This window comes from Palaemon carinicauda, chromosome 23 (assembly GCF_036898095.1).
Source record: "Palaemon carinicauda isolate YSFRI2023 chromosome 23, ASM3689809v2, whole genome shotgun sequence".
Classification (NCBI taxonomy): Eukaryota; Metazoa; Arthropoda; class Malacostraca; order Decapoda; family Palaemonidae; genus Palaemon; species Palaemon carinicauda.
Genome location: NC_090747.1, coordinates 79,773,733 through 79,781,232, shown reverse-complemented (window position 1 = coordinate 79,781,232; position 7,500 = coordinate 79,773,733).

The following is a 7,500-nucleotide window of genomic DNA, read 5'->3' as shown; positions in this document are numbered from 1 at the left end:
ATTCACAAAGGAAGTAAATTTATGGAAATATGACTTTCATACCTTGACCAAGGTAAGGAAATAAAAAAATTTTGCCATATATCAAAGAAATTTCACACTTGAAACACACAAACCTGACAGGATTCTTTATCAACGATTTATGAACCTAATCTTCATACTAAATCAGTTTTCATACATTTTAGACAACACAAACATACCCACATCTGAACAGCTTTCATGTCAATGACAAGATACTCAAGAACTAACACAATTCATCTAAAAATGATTAAAGTGTTGTTCATCCCTTCTTTACGTCATAGACACAAATGACACAAGCCAAGAAACAAAATGGAATTTATGAACCAAGCTGTGCACCTTCTTAGAGAGCCCAGGGATCTCGCCATAATAAAAGCTCTGAAAGGCAAGACCTGAAAATTACCCTCTTTCTTAATTCTTTGAAACACATGATGAACATACTTATCATTAATACAGTATTTTGATTATCCTATAAGTTTGAATTTTTATCAAAAGTTTAGAAATAAGTTACTATCAATTACATGTTAACTTCAAAAAGAGCATAAACATTTCTGGAGACAATAAGTCACAATTCTTTTAAATTAGATACACTGTTCACTACTAACATAACACAGTTCATAATAAATATACTTTTGTTACTGATATAAGTGCATACAACTTTCATAGAAATAAAAATATAATTAAAACCTGTACATTTGACATTGCAACCTTCTACGATGCAATCATTTTAAAAATTCTGATATATTTGATTTGACTAAGATCATTTTTACCAAATTATAAAATCTGATAAATTATAAGAACTTGAAGAATTTGAGGCTTTTGATTAAGTTGATAATGACATAACATCCACAAATTTTTATGACTTTAGCTGTCAAAATAAAACCTGCATTGACAAGCCAGTTGGATTAACAAGCAGACTAAAGTCCATTATATTTACCAGCACAAGCTGTTGGCCTTTGACAAGTACAATACTGTACTGTATATTCAAGATCACACATTGATTTACAGCTCTCAAGACACTAGTAACAGAATGAACAAGTCCTGTAAATGGGGAATAAAATAAGTCAAAAAGAACACGTGATTGCTAGTTAAAATCAAAATCTAGCTCAACATTTTAGCCCTTTTTAAGTGAGGAATAAAATGGCAAATGATGATGCTCATGGAGGAGAGAGAGAGAGAGAGAGAGAGAGAGAGAGAGAGAGAGAGAGAGAGAGAGAGAGAGAGAGAGAGAGAGAGAGAGAGAGAGAGAGAGAGAGAGAGAGAGAGAGAGAGAGAGAGAGAGAGAGAGAGAGATGAGAGAGAGAGAGAGAGAGAGAGAGAGAGAGAGAGAGAGAGAGAGAGAGAGAGAGAGAGAGAGAGATATGCCAACTGTTGCAAGGTAATAGAAAAATTCTAAAGGTCTAAAAGGGGATGGAAAATGGAACAAAATTTGACTAATGTTCAAGAATTATTCACACAGTAGTGATGAAATTTGACATTCATGAATCATTCACATATGGTATTGGAACAAAATTTGACAAATATTTAGGAACTATTCACACATGATATTGGGAAAAATTATGATTAATATTTAAGAATTATTCACATACGGTATTGGGACAAAATTTGACTAATATTTAAGTTATTCACACATTACAAAATAAGAAATACAAGATACCATACAATTCCTTATCCTTAACATATAATTTAAAAGAAGGATTCTAGTTTGTTTTCCTCCTTAAGAAACAGAATTGTAAAAGGGGACAACATTATTTTCAATAAAAAGGAAAGCAAAAGTAAATCATTGTACACGGTTTTTCATTAGCAATATACAAGAAATTTACAGAGCATTTTGCTTCTAATATTTTCTCATTCAAAAGGGGATGAAGCAAATTTCTTGGCAGTTTCATGATCGTTTGGCATGAAGTTTAGGTAGAAGACTTAAAACACTACATGTGAGCAACATACCTTGAATTCTATTGATACACAAGTTCTCTTTCAAATATCCCCCCAAAAGATAAAAGCAAAGTTATTTTTATAAGTATACATTTCAAATCCACCAATTGCAAAGATTTTGTCAACTAGATCTTAATTTACAGAGCAAAGCTACATAACCCAGAAGCCTTAAGATTGACAAAAAAAACTGGAACTCTTGGAAACAAGATTGAAAAAATTGAACGAGGAATTACTTGAATAAAATGAAGGAAACAATAAGTGAAATGAAATACTCACCCCAAGGAGGGCAAGCTCCTTAGACCAAGGTATGTAGCCGAAAACTCCATACACAAAAGACTGCTCTAAATAATCCCACAAAAAATATAGTGCTACAAATAACTTATAGTTCATTTCACTTCCCTGTGCGTGTCCAAGATAAACCTCTACAAGTACTGTATTCCAAAAGACACTTGAAAGACGAACATGTCCAGATCTACTTCCAAAACCAAAAAGGGTCACGAATAACAGAATGGACAAAGGAATAAGGCCCATATAACCCCATTGACAAAATGGTGTCCTGAATAAAGCAGTGTGTGCTACAAAAAATTTGCAAATGGGGAAATACTCAAAATTCGTAAATCAAAGAATTGTCCTATATACCTCATTGAATCAAGAAACACACTGAATAACTCCATAGATAAAGGATTCCAATATTACTGTATACTGTAGACTAATTAAATCCTAATTAACTTGAAAAAATATAAAGCCTGAATTTCACCACAATCTATGGCTAAGGGGTTCCTCAAATAACTCCACAGATCAAGGATTGCTATATAAGAAGTTTTAAGTAAATTGGAACTAATGAGTATAATCACCAAAGCTTGGTAAATCAAGTCATTACCCAATGCCAATCTCAGCCCAAAGAAAATTTATAAAACAAGGGAAACTCCGCAAAATATTTTCAAATGGAAAGTGCCCCCCAAAAAGTCTGAATACTAAAGAATGTCCTTTATACACCAAAGTGACTGAAAAATATATCTTTAAAATAAAATTATCCAAATAAATCTGTAAGCAAGTCTGTCTCACAAACAAGAGATAGGAATGCCCAAAGTAACAAAACAGACGAAAGAACAAACACAAAAGATATCGGAATTTACTCTTAATAGATATGTTAAACCAAGCCTTATCACTCCCTCACAAAAACAAAATCAAGAAAATAATCAAAATCTCTTGGAACAAAATTACCCCTTTAAAAGTTGTCCTAGAGTGGTCTAACAATTTCCTTGAGGTATGCATAATCCTGAAAATTAGAAAAACCTTACAAACCTAAGTATGAAGGAAAATATTTAGAATTAATGTGGGAAGATCATAAACCTTATCATAGTTTCCTCCTTTTTTTATAAATAGTGTAATAATAAGAATCCCAAAGTAGCAAAGCATAGACATACTGATGTCATTAGGGTGAATACCCCTAGAAACAAACATGATAAATCATTACCAATATTAAGAACTAGTTATTGGTTGCTATAGATTTTATTGAACCATTTTATTCTCCTAATATCTAGAAATAATCTAAATTCAAACTCAATTTCAATACTTTCCGCCAGGAACAATTGGAGCAACATTATCCTAATTATTCCTAAAAGAGAAGACCAACACGAAGCCTGAAGAAAAAACTGATATCTAAGGGAAAATAAGCTGTGAAATCATCACTACATCTATAAAAGAGATCAATATTTTTAATTTAAACAATAAAACTATCATGAAAAGAAAATTATTTTTAAAGTCTAAATTAAGGGATTTTGACGAAGGAAAAATCTATTTCTGGGGAGAGACCTGTGACGCCCGGTGAAAAGGGTCCTTCTTTACACTTTTCTAATATAAATCTTCCAAATATGCTAGAGAAAGATAAAAGCATGGAATGCAGAGGTTACAACCCTCGCGCGATAACCTTGTAGGTGTCGTGTATTAAACAAGGGCGTGTGTAAACCACTATTCACAGGCTGTCTTCCATTTAGATAATCCCTTCATCAAAGGGGAGGGCCGTGACAGGCCCTAGAGAATACAGTTGGACTACCCCACCGACACCTACTACTCGCGCTCTCCAGGTCATCCTTCTGCAAGATCATATGGCTTGGCAAGGAAAGGGTGGGTCCGTACAAAAATAACCGGGAAGGGTTTCACCGGGCGTCACAGGTCTCTCCCCAGAAATAGATTTTTCCTTCGTCAAAATCCCTTTTCTGGGTCGATCTGTGACGGCCGGTGAAAAAGTACCAGAGAATGCCTTCCAAGCCCAATAAAGTAATAACATAATGCGGAGAATACAATCACCATGTACGACAATAATATAATATACTAATGTAAGAAATGTCCAATTACCAACTAGCCAAATGACATAGGGAGCGTAAGGCTAAATAACTAAGACGACAAGGAATCAACCGAGTGTCGAATCGCAAAAGGCATCAAACCTTACATGTCTAAGCATATCTAAACCTTAAAGGAACTGTAACTACAATAACAGTTAAACCATTGGAATTAAACATGGTAAATATCATAGGGCTAACGAACTACCCAGGAGAGTGGCGACGTGGTGTGAGTGGCGGGTAGGAAGGAGAAGAGAAGAGATGGAAGAAATGAAGAAGCAGAGATTAATGGGGAGGGAAAAGGCTCCCCGCTGCCATCGTCGGGTATTTAAGGGCCTATAAGATCTATAGATAGTGGCGTTTGACAACCATAGGGGATTTCCAACCCGTATATTTTTTAAATATCATCAAAGTCCCTGTTCTGGAAGTAATTGATGTAGGTATCTACTGTCCGTATATCATGAGCCTGGGGAAATGATTCCGGATTAGTATGTTTAAAGAAGTAGAGGATTTGTTGCCTGATACCGTGAATGGAAATAGTACCTCCTTGTTCCCCGATAACCAAGGGGCCAGACGAGTGGGTGGCAGTTCTAGCTAAAAAAAGGGCCTTGAGAGTAGTGACTGAACACAGAGAAAAGATCCCGGGGAAGAAGAATAATCTTCCAAGGGGACCACCTATTTTGCGGATCCTCATTTCTTAGCTAGGAAAGCATTGTCTGGAGAAAGGAGTTCTTCGGCTGAAGGGAGGAAATCTATGTTTTCCGGGTTCGTGAGAGAGCTGCTAGTTCTGATATTCCATCACCTGAGGCCAAAGCCGTTAGAAATAAAGTCTTCCTAAGAAGAGTGATAAGAGCAGGATTCATTGTCCGTGTTCGGCGCAAGTTTTGAGGACACCGTTCATAGACCAGAGTCCTTTTGTGGCCGAACCTAAGGTCAAAGCCTAGCACATGTTTTTGGAATAGATGAGAAATAGGAATCAGCTAGGTTAATGTTAAACCCAACAAGGAAGATCTTCTCCAAATCTGACTTGATGGTGGTTAAAGTTCTAACTGTTAGGCCTTTGCCTAATAAGAACCTCAAGAAAGAGATGTCTATATTCGGAGACATACGAGTATGGTCTGAACTCTTAGGGAATCTGCTAGTTGTTAACGGCCGAATCATATTGGCGAATTGTCGAGTCCCTTTTGTCTGATCCGATGAAGAGATCGATTTCCGGTTCAATGTTCGCGTCTCTACGAGCTGCAAACTTCCTGTAGTCCACAAAGTCAGAGTTTTGGCTATCCTTGAGCAATCTGACACAGTGAGTTTGGATTACTTGAGTCAGTTTGGGGAACGGAATCCGAAAGGGACAGAGTTTCAACTCGAGGAGGAGAGGAAACCAACTGTTTTTGGCCAGTGAGGTGGTACTAAATCCACTGCCCCCCGGAAGGAACGTAGTTTGTGTAAAAGTCTCATTAGAAGATTCACTGGGGGAAATAGGTAAACCTTCTTCTAATGGTTCCTGAGTATCCACCGGAATGAAATTATGTCTAGAGACCATTCTGACTCCAGTGGTTTCGTCCTGGCTAGTGAGTCCTCTCTCACATTCTGGACTCCCGCAAGGTGAGTTACTGACAGGATCCAGTTCTTTTCTGTTGGCCAGGCGTAGATAGTGACCAGGATCCGATTCAAGTTGGGTGACTTGGATCCTCCCCTGTTGACGCAGTGTACTACGTCTGTGCTGGCTGACACTACTCTGATGTGGCTCGACCTCGGAGGAGAGAGTCTCTTCAGGGTCAAGAACACTGCCATGGCTTCGAGAACATTGATATGGGTCTGTTTCATGGCGGGTGACCAAGACCCCTGAAACATCTGATGTTCGGAGTAATCCCCCCATCCACTTAGAGGCGCGGCTGTATGGAATGTCTCTTGTGGAGGTGGGAATTGTAGAGGAACCGATTTGGAGAGGTTCCTCGGTTCGGACCATGGGCGTAGTCTCATTTTCAAGACAGAGGGGATCTTCGAGACCTTGTCTCTTAAAGGTACTATAGCTCTCTTTCTCCAAACTCGATTGATGTCTTTGAATTTTTGTTATTGAAGTGAATTGGAGAAGGCCGATGATACTTTCTAAGGTTCTTCTGGACATCTGTTTGTGTTTGAGAAAATTCTTGACCTTGGAAGCTATTCCTCTTACCTTTTTGGAAAGGAGAGAGAACGTGTGCTTCGAAAGGTCCCACTGAATGTCTAACCATTCTAAGTGGCCTGATGGTTGCAGGCGAGACTTTTGGAGATTGACCCGAAATCACAGGTTGTCGAGAAATCGAAGTACTGTACTTCCTTCGTAGCTCTGTTGCCTTCTATGGCCGACCGGGCCCAAATGAGCCAACCGTCCAGATAAGCCATGATCTGTATCTCTTGGTTCCTGAGTTGTACTAACACTGTCTCTCCCAGTTTCGTGAATATCCTGGGATCAATGTTGAGGCTGAAGGGCACGTCTTGAACGCAAAGGCTTTCCTGCCTAGGCGGAAACCCAGATAAGAAGAGAAGTTTCGAGCTATAGGAACATGAAAATAGTCGTCGGAAAGATCGACAGAGGTGGTGACGGCCCCAAGGGGAAGTAAGGTCCGTACCTGAGAGATAGTCATCATCCGGAACTTGTCGCAGAGAATGTAAGAGTTTAGCTTTGACAAGTCCCGGTCCACTCTCAATGCCGACAGCCTTTCTTCGGAATTGTGAACAGGAGGCCTTGGAACTTCGGTGATCGGTCCCGTTTGATTGCTTTCTCCTTTAGTAACTCTGTGGTGTACTCTTTCAGGATGGGAGTGGATTCCAGGGAGAAGGTCACTGGTGGAGGAGGAGGACCTTGTAGCCATTTCCACCTCAAACCTTTAGAGATTATGCTATGAGCCCACGGACCGAAGGTCCAATGGTCTTGAAAGTGGTAAAGTCTCTCCCCTACCAGGACCACCTCGTTGTGAGGGAGTGAACCTAGGTCCTTTCCTTCCCCGAGCCCCCTTTTTTCTAGGTCCACCTTGATGGCGGAACTGTCTTCTACTCCTGTATCTTCCTCTCTGGTGTCCACGAAAGGAACCTGAGGGTTCGGAGCTAGGGCTGTATGCAGGCGAGGCATCGAATCGGGGTTGGGCTGTGTACCTGGGGAATCAGTGAGGTAGCCCACCTGATGAGGGGGGGATCCGGATGCATAGGGGTCGAATCAGAGGAAGACTGT